General features: G+C 39.4%; 1 protein-coding gene across 4 annotated transcripts in view; it reads right to left on the bottom strand.

The window, feature by feature from the left end:
• PUDP (pseudouridine 5'-phosphatase) overlaps positions 1 to 17,250 on the bottom strand; it is a 463,943-nt gene that overhangs the window by 292,368 nt on the left and 154,325 nt on the right. For all 4 annotated transcript variants that reach the window (XR_002071974.2, XR_008418356.1, XR_008418357.1 and 1 more), the window contains exon 4: positions 5,957 to 7,084. The gene's annotated coding sequence lies outside the window, so the exon portion shown is untranslated. The remainder of the gene's footprint in view (positions 1 to 5,956; positions 7,085 to 17,250) is intronic.

Here is a 17,250-nt window from a genome sequence, read left to right on the forward strand (position 1 = left end):
ATTTAGCACCTCGACCAACAAAATGATCATATCTACTTGGACCCAGACAACGGTCCAAAGAATGGAAAGCTCAATAACTTTGTCCTCTGTGTGATATCTGCTTGATTATTTTAAAAAACAGAAGTCAATGACCGTTTTTGCACTAAATAGAATCCAAGGCTCTCTTTTTGATTTAAGGCTCTTTGGGGTCACTGAAGTGTCATTTGGAAAATTGCTTCCTGACGCATAATATTATGGTAATGATCCCCTAAAGCCTGGCATAAAGGCTCTGCCACGAGAGCTAACAATTTATTTTCTTCCAAGTATTGTTTTAAAACAAGAGGCAGCTGGGGTCAAGAGAGAGGCTCTGGGTTATAACAGGCTTAATGCAACCCTTGGAATTTTTTTTTACATGCTTGAGAGGAGAAAGATTGTTCATAAATACTCATTTAGAGAAATGGTTCAAGAGACACAGAAAAGATACATTTCTCTTACATCTGAGCACACGATCATAACCTAATACCAATATAAATACGGGAAGAGAGGAAGGTGTTAGAATTTGGAAGATAAGATTAGAAGCCAGGAGACCTAGATTTAAACCCTAGTCTTGTATCTCATTGATTACATCCATTTGGTTTACAAATCAAGCTTTTTGAGTCCAGCCATATCATACAGAACTGAACTACTTACGTCCAAGTTAGGGGTGAAGATTAAACAGAATATTGTGAGCAAAAGCTAAGAAACCATTTTTTAGCAGATGTCCATAGATAGCCTATGTACAGAGTATAAACTCAATACCTATACTGATCACTGCTATTTTTAATGTTATAAAGGAGTTATACACAAAAGAATTACTTACACAGGGCCAGGTACCACATCCATTCCATATTTGAGATAGGTGGTGTGAGGAAATTTATGTTGGACTAGGCTATGATGCCCAGTTGTTTGGCTAAACACTCGTCTTCATGTTGTTGCGAACATATGTTTTAGATGTGAGTACATTTAAGTTGGTAGACTGAGTAAAACAGATTACCCTCCATAATGTGGATGGATGGGGAGTGGTTGGGGGTTGGGGATGGGTCTTATTTAATCATTTGAAGGACTCAGGAGCAAAGACTGAAGTTTCCCAAAGAAGAAGCAATTCCTTTTCAAGACTGCAACATAGAATCCCTGCTGAATTTCCAGCTTTCTGGTCGGCCCTGCAGATTTGGGGGCTTGCCAGCCTGTACAATCACTTGAGCCAATTCCTTAAAATAATTCAATAGTGAGAGAAAGAGAGACAGAGATAACAATACAGCTATTTACAGAGACAGAGACAGATGTGTCTAGATAGATGATAGATATACCTAATAGAATTATAATTATCTATTGTATAGATAAAGATCTATTGGATATACCTATGTATCTGTCTATTTACAGAGATCTCTCTTTCTATAAATAAATAGATCTATAGATGGATAGGTATATATACCTATGTATGTATATATCTATATCTGTGTCTATATCTATGTCTAAGATAGATATGTCTAGATCTGTATCTATCTCTAAGTCTATCTCTATCTCTATCTCTAAGTCTATCTCTATCTCTATCTCTACCTCTCTCTCTCTCTCTCTCTATCTCTATCTCTCTATCTCTCTATCTATCTCTAGGGATATCCTATTGGTTCTGTTTCTCTAGAGAACCCAATTTAGGTGGGAAGAACCAGAAGTAAATACACAATGTGAATGCTCTGTGATGGGTCTCACCACGGCATCAGGTGCTATGAGCATGTATAGCATGAGGACCACTTAATGCTGTCTTTGAAGGATGGATTGGATGGAGCTGCCCAAAATAAGGGTTGAAAATGAGAACAACCTTTAATGGGGAGACACAAGGGGAGGAGCCATGAAGGACACAGCTGAAGATCAGCCAGAGGATGAAGAAGATAAACAAGACGGGGGACATGTGAGGCCAAGAAAGACAAAGAGGAAAGCTTTCCCAAGAGAAGGGTTCATCCAAAGGGAATTGTACAGAAAGTGTAAGTCGGAGAGAGGACTCAGTGCAGTGGGGATTTCAGGCAGGTGTTAGTATGGCATAAAGACGAGACGCAAGGCGTGGCTGTGGAGGTGGCTGGAGAGGAATGAACAACAGATCTTGAAGTGAGAAGACCAAGAATTTGATGAGTGCTACTCCCCTAAAGGGCTCAAGGTACACATCAATGGCTGTCCCCGGGGGAGCACTGTAGGGCAGTGGTGGCCCCAGGGAAAAACCAAGAATAGAAGAAGGGTTGAGAAAGTGGAGGTGTTTGTTCACTGTGGTACACATGTCCCAGAAGGAGAAGAGCAGTTAGAGGCTGGGTCAGGAGCCTGGGCGCTAGGGACCCAGGCTTTGAGAGATGCAGTTGTGATGACCAGATGGGCTCATCTCCCAGGAAGGAAGGGACGTGGACAGCCCTAGCCCATGGTCTCAGCCTGCACTGCACAGCAGAATCACCCAGGAATCTTTACAAATACTGCTGCCGCGGTCCCACCCCAGAAACACTGTTGTTACTAACCAGGGGTACAGCCTCAAGATAAGAATGTTGAGAAAATCTGTCCGTGTCATGCTGATGTACAGTAAGGGGTAAGAACTATCCAAGTTCAATGACAGGTTACGAGAACTGTGCTTCCCAGAACTCTCACACTTACAGAGAATAGCTATTTCCCTGTACCGGGGAGTATCAGGAGGATCTCCAGGTGTTTGTGAAGATGTTATCATGGCCGGAGATCATTGTAATTTTGCATGTGTTCTCACCGGACATCCGTGGATGAATAAACTCTGCATTCTGGGTGGGGTCCTTTGAGGTCTAGGTTGCTTTACCCTGGAACCAAGGAAAAGCTCTAGTTTCAAGACAAGTGGCATGCAAACTCTTAGGCAGAGGGTCCTTCTTCTGAGTTCCCTGGGAAAATCTCACTTTACATATTTGGGGGATTCCAGACTTTCTGGAAGGGACCATCCACAGTCCCTGAGGTAGCCATTATTATCTCGGTTTGAAAGATGAGGAAACTGGGAGAGCCTGGGTGGCTCAGCTGGTCTGACTCTTGGTTTTGGCTCAGCTCATGATCTCATGGTTCATGAGTTGAAGCCCCACACTGGGTTCTATGCGGGATTCTCTCCCTCTCTCTCTGCCCCTCCCCTCCCTCAAAATAAATAAATAAACTTTTAGAAAAAAAAAAGGATGAAGAAACCAAGAAATAGAGAGGAAAAACAAATTGTCCCTGCGTTAGCCATCTAGTAGGTTCAACAGTATGTTAGTTACGTATTGCTAAATGGATCACTGGAGGCCAACCAAGACTGACCCCACAGAAAGCCAAGACTGCAGTTTTTCACCAAAACCCAGGATATGGGCATTGATTCAATAATCCAGTCTGAAATTTGGCTTCTGTAGGAGACAAAATAAGAGAGAGGCTTCACTGATGTTGGAAGCATGAGTTTCACCTGGATGTCCCATGTGACCATACAGGAGCAGAGCGTGAAGGAGAAACCTCACCATGAAGATCCCCACACGTATGAGGAGCTGACTTCTCTCACTCCTCCACAACAGAGCTCCAATGTGGAGCTTCAAACGTGGTTTTAACATTCAGAGGCAGGCAGGTGTGAATCTCCTGACCATAGCTTGGAGTCTATGATCTTGAGATCAATGGTGCTTCCAACCCATCCTCTGTGGAAAGAAGATTGATTTATCTGTCAACCCTTAAGTCTGGGGCTGGCTGGCTTAATATGGGGCTGTGTCTAAGGTGTGGAGGGTAAGTGGTGATCAGATTCCGTCTCTTTTAGGCCTTGTATGTCCAATAGACTACCCTTCGTCATCACCAAAATTCTGCTCACATATCACAGTGTTGGCCAACGTCGTTGACTCATGGCCAGGATTTACTGAGATGAGCAACTCCCCCAAATATACTGACTGTCTTTCTTAAACCCACTGTGGGGCTCCAATAGACAGCTGTGTTCCTAAAGCATCTGTGACGAGAAGGCCTTGGAGTCCAGGTGAGCAGAGCCGGTATGAATGGCCGGAACAGCACGCAAAGGGTGAGATGTAGGATTATAAACCATGCAGCTCACACAAATTTCCCCCAAAGACATCTGGTCTTGAAATGGATGTGTGCATTGCATCTCATTGTCTGCAGACAGCAGGACAGCCTGGTGATCCATATCCGCCAAGCCCACACGTGTCATTGTCTCTCAGCAGCTGCATCACGGCTGACACTCTCTTGGTCACCGCCACCAAGGAGGGTATGAAGAAACATCCCCGTGGGAGGTCCATCCTAGCAGTGAAGTCCGGCTTCACCTGCTCTTTAGAATAGATCTCTTTGCAAAAGCTCATTAGCCTCTAAATCCTAGTGCAACTGTGGGACACAATCTATTGTGTCTGATAACATTGAAGGGTAATCATGCCTCTAAACACAGAGTACTCTCCTCTGTTTAAGCAAATCTGAATGAAAAAAATATATGTCGTTTTAAAGTTCTCTTCTAAATACCTGTAGCTCTTATTAATAGATTTGTGACTTAACATAGCAATGGAGCCGCCATTTTCTGAAATGAGGTATTGCAAGGTATGATGCCATTTAAAACTAAAAGTTTATACAATAATTACGCTGTGTTGTGAAATAGTGTAAAATGCATGAAGGTAGGTGCAAAAGACCTCTGGAAATACATATTCCCTTTTGGCAGAAAAAATAATTTTGAGGACCCCTATTGGTGGGAAGTGGGCCAAAAGATGGACAGACACTGGCCTCCAGCAAACTTCAGAGAAGAAATGATACATCTGGGGTGGGATATGGTGGCATGCCGAATAGACTGGACTTCCATTTGGCCACATGTGTTGGGCCTCTTTGCATGCGTCTTCTAAAATGAAATTGCCCGGGGTGCCTGGGTGGCTCAGTTGGTTCAGTGTCTGATGCGGGCTCAGGTCATGATCTCACAGTTCGTGGGTTCGAGCCCCATGTCAGCTGTCTGTGCTGACAGCTCAGAGTCTGGAGCCTGCTTCAGATTCTGTGTCGCCCTCTCTCTCCGCCCCTCCCTTACTCGCGCTGTATCTCTGTGTCTCTCTCTCTCAAAAATAAATGCTAAAAAATAAAAATAAAAAACGACTTCCTATTAAAAAAATAAATAAATACAAATAAAATGAATTTGCCCATGAGAACAATTATTCGTCTTTTCCAAGAAGGAAATAACCAGCACTCGCCATGTGGCTCCAATCTCAGATTTTTAAAGATCTAATTTAGACGCTAAGTTAACAAGCCAAACTTTTTAGCCATAAAGTTAGACTAGAGGAAAAGAGAGAAAACTTTTAGGATGAACGGGGTCAATACATGTCAGAGAAACTTCTAGATTCGTCCCCTACAAGGGTCAAGGTCACATCACTGACACGATGGTGGTCCAAGTTAATGGCATGGCTTGGTGAATCCATTTATGTAGGCTACAATTGAAGCCTCTGAAGCTGTGCACAGCAGCTCCTGGTATAATCCTGGGCATAAATACCCTCAAGGAGACTTGAGAATAGTCCTTTTGAAAGAAGGTTAAACATCATTCTCTCAGCTACTTCCTCATAGAATTCTGAATCTGGGTTTCATTAAAAGAAGAATGTGGCAACAAAGGGACATCCTACCACTGCTTATTTAGAGATTTCCACCCTACATTACATCCCTGGGATGAAAATGAAAGCTTCTCATGTACCTACCTACCATTCTAGGAGCCAAAATATCAAGGTGAAAAGCATCCCCTCGGATTGTCTGAGCATGGAATACAAACAAAATAATTACTGAGTCAAAAGGCATTTCAAAGATGGAACCATGCAACATAGGGAAGATTCTGTTTGTAAATTCCAATCACTACTTAGAAAGACTTTAAGGATTCATATCCTAGGCAACAGAAATGTGCTCTGTAAAAGAAATCTTCCCACATGCTTTTCTATATTTGACATAGTTAAGCTTACATTTAACCAAATGAGTTCCTTACCTCTCTACTGAGTGGTCCTTCAGCAAACCAGCTTTCTGTTCTCCAAGTCACTCCATGAATGGGCAGAAAGAATTGGATCCCATTGTGGGGACCACAGGCCACCTCTCATCTAAGAGGGGTAGAAACTTTCATATCAAGACTTCCAGATGCAGATGCTCAGGCATCGGCTGCCATTAGCTTATAGGGGAGAGCTTTGTGGAAAACATCCTTGTCCCACGAATAGGAAAGTGGCATCAGTGACCAAGAATCAATGGTACATACAGTCATGGAATTGGCTCCCCATAAAAAAGACCATTTCTATGTTGATACATATCTTTTCTGGTTTAAAGAATAATCAGTGGGATAAATCTGAGACATCGGACGATGTTTACTGCAGTCATGAGATAAATTATTATTTTCTTCCATTATGGTTTGAATTTATGATTTTGGACACTTCAGTCATTAAGGCAAGGTATATAAACCTAATTGCAAACTCTCAGGACCATCGAAACAAGAACATTCCAGGGATTGCCACCTGAGACCTTTGCTTGGGGGTCCATGTGCCGCTGATCCTGAGTCAGTCATTTGATAAACCAAAGGCAGGGAGAAAGAGTCTCTACTAACTGATGCTACAATGCTGAGGCCCTCATCGTCCCAGGCCATGAAAAGCTGCAGCATGGCAAAGAACGTCAGCATGATGAAAACATCATGGGATCCAGGAGGAGAATATGAATGTGGGACCACCATTTTGCAATATGGTGACCATGGATGTGGGAGAAAGATGTCAAAGTACTTCTGGACGCCTGTTTGGGTTCCAGGGCCTGGCAACCTCCTGTCGTAGCAAAATGAGTTCTCCATGTGTTCCAGCCCCACAAGCCTGGTGACCAGTGCTTCAAGGACATGCCACATTCCAACAAACCCCACGGCCGTGGGATCAGGAAACTTTTAGTGCGACAGAAATTGACTATAACCTCCATCTACCTTCTTCATTTTTCAAGTCCCAATTCTGCAGAGTGCACTGCAGCCCTAGTATATGATGAAATGCTACATCCTAGAGGTCTTTTGCACGTCAATGGTTTCTTTGAGGGAGACCAAGCTGGTTCTGATGCTGAATTCCATCTTCAGGGGCAACACCATGCAAAGTTCTTTCTGAAAGAAAAGACAGAAGAACATGAATCAACAACGGAAACATGGATTTGTTTTTCCCTGTGTCATTAACATTTTGGAATAAATAAAATAGCCACTAGTTTAATTTTAGTCTTAACTTATTTTTAATAAATTTTTATCATAGTCCAGATTTAAATCACCATTAACAGATGAGAAAACAGCATTAATTGACTCAATGTAGGTCCGAATGTTCGTAAGGATGTTTAAACAAAGACAGATTATGAATGACAATAATTCTCTTACATTAAATCACATGACATGATTCTCTTAGATTAAAACAACAACAATAACAACAACCAAAGAAGATATAACAAACCAAAAGAAGAAGAAAAAAAAAAAAACCTTTCCAGAATCAATTCTGGACCATATTAGCCAAAGAATATTTTTATGGATTGTGATGATCAGTCATGACAGTACTAAGAAGTCACCAGGAGCATAAGGTAAGAATTTTGATACAGAAGAAAATGTGAACTGTATTTCACAATCTTGGTTTCCTGTCTCTTGAGAGAACTGTGTGCACTTTGCATTACCAAGTCCATTCACCAACCTCATGAACTCTGAACTTTAGATGTCCAGGCTTAGACCTCAGAACAATGCTAAATAGGACTGCTTGTTAAAGATCTGGAGAAGCTCAAAACACACACGTTCATGGTCACATATGATGGAACAAGCAGAAGATAAGCAATCATTAGATAAGACATAAAACCTCCAGAATCATGGCTGTGATTTGCTTCTAGATTAATATTCTATCATCGAATATTTAGTGTTAAATAATGTAATAATGTATAAAATATAATGTTATAATAATTTGTGTCATGTTATCTGACAGTGCATTGTATGCATGTTATCTTCCAAATTATGTCTCCTTGCAGCTAAATCAGTAAGCATTTGATAGAACAAATCAATATACTATAATTAAAATATTTCAACATAAACACAATGTAGGGTCAGTAGGAAGTACCTTCTTTTATTTTGCTTAGTTATTTTCCTTTTTAATATAATTTATAGTCAAGTTGACTAACATACGGTGTGTAAAGTGCGCTCTTGGTTTTTGGGGGTAGATTCCCATGGTTCACTGCTCACATACAACACCCAGTGCCCATCCCAACAAGTGCGCTCCTCAGTGCCCATCACCCATTTTCCCCTCTCCCCCAACCCCCATCAACCCTCAGATTATTCTTTGTATTCAAGAGTTTCTTACGGTTTGTCTCCCTCCCTCCCCAATTGTAGTGTTCTAGATGTTGGGTAAGTTTGTTCCCCCAAATCCCTGTAGATAAAAAATAAACATGAAGTAAGCTGCTACCACTTTGGAAATAGACAGAGGCATACAACTATAATGGGAGTCATGTTATAGGCGCAAAAGGCATATTTAAGGAATGGAATACAAGGGGGAATATACATTAATAAAAAATAATGTCACCAAATTCATCATGGATGAGATACTTCTTTGCTTAAAAACTTGATTGTGTACTGGGGCACCTAGGTGGCTCAATTGGCTAAGTGTCCAACTCTTGATTTTGACTCAAGTCATGATTGCGATCTCATGGTTGTGAGACTGAGCCTCACTCGGGTTCCAAGCTGGACGTGGAGACTGCTTAAGATTCTTTCTCTCCTTCTCCCTCTGCCCTTCCGTGCTTGTGCTCGCTCGCTTGCTCTCTCAAAAAAATAAAATAAATTAAAATAAATTGATTGTATAGCTGGATCCTGCAGGAGAAGCCAGAATATAATTGTTTCACATGCATTTTAAAGTTTATTTATTTATTTTGAGAGAGAGCGCGCGCGCATGAGGAAAGGGGAAGGGCAGAGAGAGAGAGAGAGAGAGAGAGAGAGAGAGAGAGGGAAAGAATCCTAAGCAAGTTCCAGGCTGGCAGCGCAGAGCCTGATGCGGGGGCTTGATCTCAGGATCTGTGAAATCAGGACCTGAGCCCAGACCAAGAGCTGGACACTTAACCAACTGAGCCAGACAGGCATCCCTTTTTAACATGTGTTTTCAAATGCACATATTCTATGAATCGTTTTACTGGAATATGAAGCAGAGCATCAAGTCTCCTGCTTTGATATCTCTAGTAGAGACAGATCATAGCATTTCCTGGTTCCTGATGCAAACCAGGAGTTACAGACCGATCAAGACTAACTAAAGGTCCAGGCAGTTTTGACTGGTCCTGACCAATGGCCTTAGGGTGAAAGGCACTCTCTAACATTGGCATCAGTTATATTTAATGCATCATTTATTTTTATCTTATTATTTTTCAATGTATGTTTACAATTTCCTTATAAAAGTCTTTGCACCAGTTTCATTCTATTCATTACTAATTCCTTGTATTTGTGTGCCTTTGTGAAAGGTATTTTCTAAAAATGTATGTTCTAATTATTGCCATTATACTGATAAATAAGCGATGGTGAATATTTATGTTGTATCCTGCAACCCTGGTAAAACCTCATTGGTTTGAACAATTTATCTAACTATTCTTTGAGGTTTGAAGTTTTCTAGGGAGAAAATGAATAAGCTCTGAAGGATAACAACTCCTTCCTTTATAAACTTCAAAGATTTTGATTTTTTTCTTATTTTATTGAGCTGGACTTTAGTACCTCCAATAAAAAAGCTGAAAGGAGGTGGTAATAAAAAGCATTCTTATTCCTGATCTTAAACAAAAATACATTTACCTTTTCACTATTAATTATATTTCAAGTTGGTTTTGTTTTAAATGATGTTTATCAGGGTAGGAAAGTTGCTTTCTATCCCTAATTGGTAAGGACGTCTTTGAAAAAGAAAAAGTCAGGAATATTGACTTTATCAACTGTTTTTTCTTAATCTATCAAAATGATTATACAGGTTTTTATCTGGTGATTAATAGATTGATCTTTCTAATATTAATTCAGCATTGTATTTCTCAGATAACCCCAATTATTCCATGCAATTATTATTCTTTATACATTGCTAGATTATTTTATTATTTTAAGATGTTTGTTCTTAGATTTGATAAAATTTATTCTCCTTGGATAACCTGGTTATTAAAGTTAAGTAGCCTCATAAAATGAGTTGAGAGAAGTTTTTTATTTTTCTGGTTTTTGGAAGAGTTGTATTGGTTTGGAATTATTTGTTGATAGCTTGCTAGAATCAACGTATAAAATCATGTGGTTACAGGTCTTTCAGTTTTTAAATTTTTTTTTTAATATTTATTGTTTTGAGAGAGACAGAGAGACAGAGACAGAGATAGAGTGTGAGTGGCAGAGGAGCAGAGAGACAGGGAGACACAGAATATGAAGCAGGCTCTAAGCTCTGAACTGTCAGCACACAGGGCAAGATCATGACCTGAGCCGAAGTCCACGCTTAACCGACAGAGCCACCCAGGCGCTGCTCAGTTTTAAAAATTTATCTGTTTCTTGGGGCCCCTGGCTGAGTTGGTAGAGTGTATGGCTCTTGATCTTGGGGTCATGAGTTCGAGCCCCATGTCAGGTGTAGAGATTGCTTAAATAAAAACACTTTAAAAATAAATAAATAAATAAATAAATAAATAAATAAATAAATAAATTGGGGTGCCTGGGTGGCTCAGTTGGTTGAGCATCCAACTTCAGCTCAGGTCATGATCTCGTGGTTCACAAGTCTGAGCTGTGCGTTGGGCTATGTGCTGACAACTCAGAGCATGAAGGCTGCTTTGGATTCTGTGTCTCTTTCTTTCTCTGCCCTCCCCAGCTCATGTTCTGTCTCTCTCTCTCTTTCTCAAAAATAAGTGAAACATTGAAAAAAAAATTTTGAAAAATAAATAAATAAATACAATTTACGTTTCTTCTTGAGTCAGTTATAACTTTCTAGGATTTTGAAAATTTACATTTTTTTAATTGGTGTGAAATTAACACTATCATTTTATTATTTTCTTGATCTTGGCAGTTTCTATCCTTTTTCTTTTTTTATTCTAATAGTATATTTCTTTCTCATATTCTGTTTATGTCCTTCCTAATCAATCTTGCCAGAGGTTTTCCAGTCTTACTATTTTATTCTTTCTACTTTGGCGAAGTTTAATCTGTTGTTCTTTTTCTAATGCCCTATGCTACATGTTCAACTCATTGGTGTCCATCTTCTTGTCTCTTCTAACATCAACACTTAAGATTTTAAATTTCCCTTTAGATACTACTCTATAGTATCTCCCCTTTTCAAAGTATATAGTATTATTGTTGTTTATCTATATCTTCTGTTCCATTATGATCTCTTTTTGACCCATGAATTTTTTAAAACATGTGCTTTAAAAATCTAAAATATGGAGGTTTTCTCCTTAACTCTTTATTCTTCATTTCTAACTTAATAATTATGGAGAGAGAATGTGACTCATATGATACAAGCCTGATGAGATTTATTGACTACCTGCTTTATGAACTAAGCATTCAATTTTCATAAACATTCCATGTATTACCTTGAGAGAATGTATTTTTCCTTTGTTGCCTGTACATTCACATGTTAACATGAAATGTATTTTTCTTTTCATTATATTTTCTGTTTAAAAAATTTCCATCTTGTAGGAGTTACTGAATTATAGAGCAATGTTCGAAAATTAATTCGAATGTTTATAGAGTGCTAAGCACATGCTTATGTATGCCTATATACTGTGTGTTAAGAATACAGTGACGAAAGAGAACGACATAGTGTATGTTCTCATGGATCTACCTTAGTGTCTAGAGGGGAAAAGGGATAAATACTCACATGGTTACTTACTGTTGTGTTAAATGCCACAAAGGGAAAGCACAGTGTGCAATGAGGAAGGTTCTGTCTGAGATAAAGTACTCTAGCTACAGCATGTGAGGCATCATTAACTGTACTCAGAAGTCTGCATACAGAATATAGAAAAGTCACCCAAGTATGTGAATCATCAAGAATGGAAGGGGAGAAGATATATGCAAATGACATATCTGATAAAGGGTTAGTATTTAAAATCTATAAAGAACTTATCAAACTCAACACCTAACAAACAAATAATCCAGTGAAGAAATAGGCAGAAGACACAAATAGACAATTTTCCCAAGAAGACATCCAGATGGCCAACAGACACATAAAGATGCCAACATCACTCATCATCAGGGAATTACAAATCAAAACCACAATGAGATATCTCTTCACACCTGTCAGAATGGCTAAAATCAACAACTCGGGAAACAACAGATGTTGGCAAGGATATGCAGAAATGGGGAACACTCTTGCACTGTTGGTGGGAATGCAAACTGGTGAAGCCACTCTGGAGAACAGTATGGAGATTCCTCAAAAAATCAAAAATAGATCTTTTGACCCAGGAATTGCATTACTAGGTATTTATCCAAAAGACACAAAAATGACAATTTGAAGGGGCATGTGCACCCCAATGTTTATAGCAGTGTTATGGACAATAGCCAAATTGTGGAAAGAGCTCAAATATTCACTGACCAATGAATAGATAATAAGATATGATGTGTGTATATACACAATGGAATATTACTTGGAGGTCAAGAAGAATGAAATCCTGACATTTGCAAAATGTGGATGGAACTAGAGTGCATTATGCTAAGTGAAATAAGTCAGTCAGAGAAAGACAAACATGATTTTACTCATATGTGGAATTTAAGAAACACAACAGGTGAACATAGGGGAAGCAAAGGGAAAATAAGATAAAAACAGAGAGGGAGGCAAACCATAAGAGACTCTTAAATACAGAGAACAAACTGAGGATTGCTGGAGGGGTGTTGGATATGGGCATGGACTAAACGGGTGATGGGCATAAGAAGGCACTTGTTGGGATGAGCACTGGGTATTATATGTAAGTGTTGAATCACTGGGCTCTACTCCTGAAACCAATACTAAACTATATGTTAACTAATATGAATTGGAAAAAAAAAAAAAAAGATGGTTCAATGGTTCATAGGGTCTGTCTCCCTACCCTATCCCTCTTTCATTCTCATTCCCCTCCCTAACTCCACTAGGTCCTTGTGTCTTTTCTTTCTTGCTTTCTTGCTTGCTTTCTTTCATCTTTCTTCCACTCATTCATGTGTCTACTTTTTGGTTCCTCACTACCACAGATGTCTGTCTCTGGAAGCATATTATTGGGTGCTTAGGACAAAACTGCACAACTCTGTGGGTGTTATCTGCTCAGTAGAGTTTCTAATGACACACCCAATAAATTAATTTTTCCTGTCCAAAAGTTACATGGTTTATCAAATTTTGTTGTTAATTGGAAAGGTGCATAAGTAAATATCAAGGAATATTTTTAAGAAGTTACCATGCTTTGTATTATCCTAACAAATGCAATCACCTAAAGTGAGGGTTCCTTTCATCATGTTCAACAGATAATTTATATTGTAATTGTGTGAAGTTAGAGAAATTTTTCTTGTTGTTGTTGTTAGATGGATTACACCGAAGACTCATATTGCCCTGACAGTCAATTAAAATGTCTGGTTATTTTTATTATACATTTATTGAGTCTTATCTCCTCAAGTTGTTACTTGAGAGGCTGGCATATCTGACTGCGTATTTTGCTGATATCAGTCTCCATCTTGTTAGATTCATTTCATCAATCCAGCACAGCAATAGCCTGGCTCATTTTGGTCTCAAGTGTATCACTCAATCCATTAGCTAATCATCCCAGCTTCCCCTACTTTGTAACCCTGATCAGCAGACTATCCATTTCTTCATCCAAGTCATTAACTAAAATGTCCATGGGAGAGGACCAATGAGCAAACGAGAGAGAGAGAGACCAAGAGAAACAATCCTCCAGTTGGACATCCCTCCCTTAATCTTTAATTTCAAAAGTTTAACCTGATCTTATTTGTATTTTCATCCAGTTCTCAAAGCTATGATTAAAAAGCTTTGTCAAAATTTTGCTCAAATGAAGATACTATCCTTCAAGCCTACCACATTTCTCGAGTTTATCAATCCAGTGAAATGATTTTAGTCTGGCATGATTTGTTCATAATGAGCCCACCCTGACTCATGGTGACCTCCACTTTCTAATTTAAGTGCTCACCAACCAGCCAATTAAAATAGTCCATTTCCAAATTATCCTTAGGGATGACATTAAGCTCATGTTCTCTCAGAGTTAAACTGCTTTGTTGGTGATCTCATGTGAGTTCTAATCATCAAATCCAGTGTCTTCCGCTATCCCTGCTAGACCTCCTCATGGCATTTGACATTGTCAAACACCCCACATTTCTTGCTCACACATTTGTGCAATTCATCTTCTTCTTGGTCTTTTAAAAATCAGAACATTTGGTCACTTCCAATTTCCTGGATGGAAATCTCTGTTCCTTATAAATGACTTCTCAACATTGCCAGTGATAATCAGTCCACACAACTGGTGACCTCTTTCATGAATTTGAGAAGCAAAATTTGAAAGTTAGAACACCTTTCTCCACAACTGGTTTCCCCTTCTAATCTCCTCACAGTCTTGAGATTTTAATGTTCTTCTAAATGTTAGTTTCACAATTACCTGTGTGCAAGTTATTCTCAAGGACAGAGCAGAGGAAGCAATATAAAAGTCCAAGATATATTCTGTCTTGCTATGAAAGAATTAGTCAATGGTTCTTATCATTGCTTAGGTGACAAAACAGTTAGAATTTAAAGTTCTGTCTGTGGAACACCCTGATATTATGAAAGACCATAATTATTGGTAGCTCTCTTCATCTTTTGGCTGGTTTGGCCAGCCACAATCATCCCATTCTGGGGTTTTCTGCAAATAACTGCTTGTTTGGTTTTGTTTGATTTGAGGAGATTAGTAGTCAAAATGTCAGACAAGGAAGAGGATGTGAAACAATTATGGAAAATAATTATGGAAAACAGAGAAAAATAAAAATAAAAACGAATTATGGGAGGAAATATTTAAAGTTAAGACTAATTTGTTATTGCAGTTAATTGTGGTGAGTTGTGAAAAGACCACAGCCATCACATAATTTTAGAAGCAAGGATCCAAGGGAAATTTGGTGTTGCAGAGGGCAACTACTAAGCTTGTTGTCAAGAAGCTGTGAGGGTTCCCCCAAAATGTCCATTACTTGAGTACAAGCAGTTCCTTGAGCAGAGCTAATTCCTACCTATTGTTCTCCCTTGGGATTTGGTGGCCTTTTTGAGGGAACAAGTCAGTAAAAAACAGGTATTTGTTTCTTAAACTCCTCCATCTGTACTTCATAAAAGGATTAAAGACAGTGTTAAGTTTGCCTAAAGAGACAAATGTCTGGAGAAGGTGGATAGATGTGAAGTACTCCAGAGTAAAGGAGAAGTAGTTAGATGCCATAGGATGGAGACATTTCTTTTTACTTCCCAAGTTTATTATAGCCTATATATTTCCTCTTACTGATGATTTCTCAAGCTCTTAAACAACAAAATAATATATATCCTTCTCTCCAGGACTATCATTAAATTGGCAAACAGAAATGACTGTTTACACTATAGTGTGGCTTTGGGTAAAAGAAAGTGAGAGGAACATTGGCAGACAGAAAGGACAGTGGCGCCATAAAGAATTCATGAGAACTGTAACTACCTGGGCTCTGTGGGAGAAAGATTTAGAGCATAGTTTTCAGTCAACCCTGAGAAGTACCTGTGAAGACCTCATATTTTTTAGCTAGACTATTCCATAGAACACTAAGTGAGGTCTTCTCTCCTTCTTCTAGCTATACAGTTGAACTTAAAAGCTCTTCTGATATCTTTCATAGTTTTAAATGCTTTACTTAATTATTTAATTCTATTTTTTTAATGTAACTCTACACCTAATGTGGGGCTGAAACTCGTGACCCCAAGATCAAGACTTGCATGCTCTACCAACTGAGCCAGCCAGGTGCCCTGGGCTTAAGACTTCTTAACGCTTTTCTTAAAAATTTCTGCAAAGACTTTATATTCCTGGATTGGTTCTGTGCCCATCCTATCATATTTGGCCCATGTTCTGAGTTCACTCAGATGGGTTCTTGGTGATGATCACAATCTCTGTTGAAATGTCAGCTTTGCTGTATCCGTTAGGATTATTTGCCATTGTGTGGTCATGTTTTTCTTTTGGAAAATTGCCTGTCCAGTCTCTGTTCTTGCTCCACATGTAAATGAACGCCTTATTTTTGATTTTCATGTTACACATTTTTAAATGTTTATTTATTTTTGAGAGAGAGAAAGAGAGAGAGAGAGAGAAGGAGGGAGGGAGGGAGGGCAGGGAGAGGGTTACATAGAATCCAAAGCAGTTTCCAGGCTCTGAGCTGTCTGCACAGAGCCTGACGCAGGGCTCAAACTCACAAACTGCGAGATCATGACCTGAACAGAAATCGGACGCTTCACCAACTGAGCCACCTGGTGCCCCCGCATTTTTTAAAAAGAAAGCTACCTGTCTCTCTGAAACTGATAATTCCTTATAAAACGCCAACAGGTGCATGGAAGGTTTTAGATTCCTCCCTGGTTATGTGACCCTCCTTGCCATTTCTTGTCAAATCCCCTTTTCCATATTTTAATTTTTTTTCTATAGTATTTTCCCATTGTGTTTCAGAGTACCGTTATATACAACTTAGACACTCTATGCCTGTTTTTATGGCCTCCAAGCATGTTTGCCCATCAGTACTGTGCATTATAATGTAGCCTTACTCACAGTTGGTAGGGAGCCTCCTCATCTCAACATCCGTCATTTTTGTGGGAGTGAGTCGTGAAAACCTCACCCATTTTTCTCAGCATGATCAGCAGAGCAGAGTTGCTACCATCTTTAAACTCTGTTCTGTCACGTCACGCTTGTAACCACCTGGCGACCACACAATTCCTTGACTAATCGTGTGCCCCCTGCTTCTTTTCTGCATCCTGCCTCAGCTTCCCTGACTTGCTTTTTTCCAACAAAGTTTTGCCTTTTGGGGTTTGCCACCCACCCTGAAGAACATATTGGAGGTGTCTCCCCTCCTCTGGCATCCCCCTTGACACTGTCCAAGTTTTACTTAAATTAGGAGACTTTCTTCATACATCGTGGTTCATCACTTGCGTGTTTCTTCACTTCATCAAACATGAAACTGAACTTTAACACTGTCCTTCTCTTTGTTGTTTTCCATTGCTTTGGTCAGGACAGCAGAGATATCTATAGCTAAGATTACCGGTGAGAAATTTGTTATTTCTGTTTGTTTCTAAAAGTGTGAAATAAGAAACAAATACAATATGCTAATCACCTCCATTGTAATTGCCT

This window comes from Panthera pardus, unplaced genomic scaffold (genome assembly GCF_024362965.1).
Source record: "Panthera pardus isolate Hobbes unplaced genomic scaffold, ASM2436296v1 HiC_scaffold_27, whole genome shotgun sequence".
NCBI lineage: Eukaryota > Metazoa > Chordata > Mammalia > Carnivora > Felidae > Panthera > Panthera pardus.